We start from the raw sequence: 2646 nt of genomic DNA, 5'->3' as shown, positions 1-2646 counted from the left end.
ACGTCAGGAGCGAGCGTCTAACCTGCAAGAGAGGGAAGTCAACTGATAAGTGAGCACTTGCTCTCAGCTGATTGGAAGACCCGACGGGTGCAGATATAAATTGGAAGACCCGACGGGTGCAGATATAAATTGGAAGACGCGACGTGAGCAGATGTAAATTGGAAGACGCGACGTGAGCAGTAGTGGAAAGTTTTGAAATTGGAAGACGCGTCATTTTAAACCCAGTGGGGTTACTGAAATAAAAGACAGCAGAACGTTGGGAATGAAGTCCCCCTGCTGACCAAATGAGCAACAAAGTTTTATTCTGTTGATGTTTGTGTGAAATACAAAGCAGCAGAAACGTAACAGCAAGAGGAGTGGAGCAGCTGCAGTTCTGAAGATCTCAGGAGCGGTGGTCAGAGTGAGGAGAGCTCTTGGGTGTACAATTTGAGGAGCAGCTTCAACAATCCAATTTCTAAAAAAAAAAAAAAAAAAACTGTGATTTTCAGGTGTATGTGGTCATTTTTTGCAAGTTGATTTGAAGTGTTCATACACCCATTTTCATTTCATTCAGGTTATAATCTTAACATACAGTTACTCTCGGGAGGTTACATTTTTAATTTGACTGTGTGTGCATTTGAATCAATTTTGTTTCACAGGTTTACAGCGATTGATTCCTGGGTATAAAACAATTATAATTTTGGTGTTCAATTAAAGTGTAGCATACAGGTTTCCAAGCCCCTCCACAGTGTCTACTACATTTCTTGCAGGTTGGACTGAGTTGACGTTTTGCAGCTGATATTGTAAGTCTCAGGTTCATACAGTATAATCAATTTTCATTTTCAGCAGGGACGTAGCCATCATGGTTCTCATATCAAATAAGCTGTTGACTGCTGGTGGAATACTGGGGGTACTGATGGTTTGTCTTATTTTGGTGCTGGAGTTTACCTGTGTCATTCCAGGGTTAAGTCGGTGTCGCACCAATTCTGTGAAGATCAGGAGAGAGAGACCTAGGAGGGGAGCGTGGTCTACGATCCATGATTTCAATCAATTACCGTTAAATTTGTCGCATGCGTTCCAGATGAACAGTTGGTATCGTTATGCTCAGTTTTTGGCCAGGGGGCGCCATAACTCGGAGTGTTATGTCTGCACCAAACTTCCTGTTACAGCGGCGCATTTGCCTTTGCGTGTTAAACCTCTGGCTAGAGGGTTATCATTCTGTTTTCTGCAATACAGCTCCAGTGGACATAGCAGAGGGATGCACAGATGTGAGGCCAAGTGCTACGGTCTGACGCAAGCAGCACAAGGCGTTGTGCTGAGCCAGTATGTGGAGTGGACCCCTGGTGAACAGTTTCCCATCTGCGTTCACCGACAGCACAGGCAAGATTCTTATCAGGTGGCGGTGGGCATGTTGCCCCCGGAGAAGTGCCAGGCAATATATCACCCTGGTAATCGTCAGATTGGGGTACCTGGGAGTAATGGTACATATCCTGTTGAAGACCTGGCTTGGCTGTGCGGACATACTGTGCTTTTAACTCTTCCCAGTAATTGGACAGGAATATGTGCACCTGTGGCAGTCACAGATGAATCATTTCTAGTGTCTGTAAGTAATGGTTCTCATTATGTTAGGCAAAGAAGGGACGTGGGCATCAAACCCCACGACTCTATTTGGGGTTCAGATGTGCCACAGAATTTCAAGCACTGGACGGTGGGGGAGAAGGTCATGTTGTCATTGTTTCCATGGGCGGGCGTTGGAAAGCTGCTTTTAAGGGTTGAGACCTTAGACTACCGTTTTGGAATTTCATAAATTCAACAATCAAGGCGCTGGAAGGCATCTCTGAGGAATTGTCAGCTTTGAGAGTGATGGTGTTGCAAAACAGGATGGTCTTGGATTTATTAACTGCATCTAGAGGTGGGGTGTGTGAAGTGATTGGTAAGGAGGCTTGTTGCACGTACATCCCTGATGAGACTAGTACCAACCCTCAGGGCAGAGTGACCGAGGCCCTGGCACAACTGAGGGGTCTGCAGAAGGCTAAGGGAGAGGACCCTCCTGCAGGGTCAGAGGGATTCTGGTCATGGTGGATGACGGGATCATGGAGTCAGGTGCTCCTTAAGCTGTTAGTTCCTCCTCTAGCTATACTTGTTCTGTTTTGTGTCTTATTGGGTTGTGTTGCTCCGTGCGCTAAAATGGCAGTCGAACGGATGATACAATTTGGAGGTATGGTAAGCACCGGTACAGCATGCCCTGTGCTCCAGGCCATTGAAGACTCCTCCCCGCCAGGACAAGACCACCTGCAGTTGGCTGAGACGAAATATCTGTAGCCTATGACGGGTTGTTGGTCTATCTTTAAGGATAGACCAAGAGAGGGAATGTTGGATTTCATGTTTTATCTTTTATCATTATTTTAATCAAGCTTGAAATTTCTTTAATTAACTTACAATCATTTAAATATTAATCAGTTACTTTGAATTGAATTACTTAGTTAAATAGAATATTGAACATAACTAGTTCTAAAATCATCTAGTAGAAGTTCTCCTTTACTCACACACACACACACACAGAATCACACGTGCAGGGACTGACACACACACACACACACAGAACAGATGAGAATGTAGTTTGCTTAAACATAACTAGTAAAGATGATAGAACTTAATAGCTGAGTA

General features: G+C 44.5%; 1 protein-coding gene across 1 annotated transcript in view; it reads right to left on the bottom strand.

Moving 5' to 3' along the window:
* Nucleotides 1-2646, bottom strand: part of mphosph8 (M-phase phosphoprotein 8) — a 133239-nt gene that overhangs the window by 93932 nt on the left and 36661 nt on the right. The gene's annotated exons all lie outside the window — the stretch shown is intronic.

This window comes from Nematolebias whitei, chromosome 13 (assembly GCF_014905685.2).
Source record: "Nematolebias whitei isolate Nwh7 chromosome 13, NemWhi1, whole genome shotgun sequence".
In the NCBI taxonomy this organism is placed as follows: Eukaryota; Metazoa; Chordata; class Actinopteri; order Cyprinodontiformes; family Rivulidae; genus Nematolebias; species Nematolebias whitei.
Note: the sequence above shows the minus strand (reverse complement) of the source record. Positions and strands in the feature narration are given on the sequence as shown.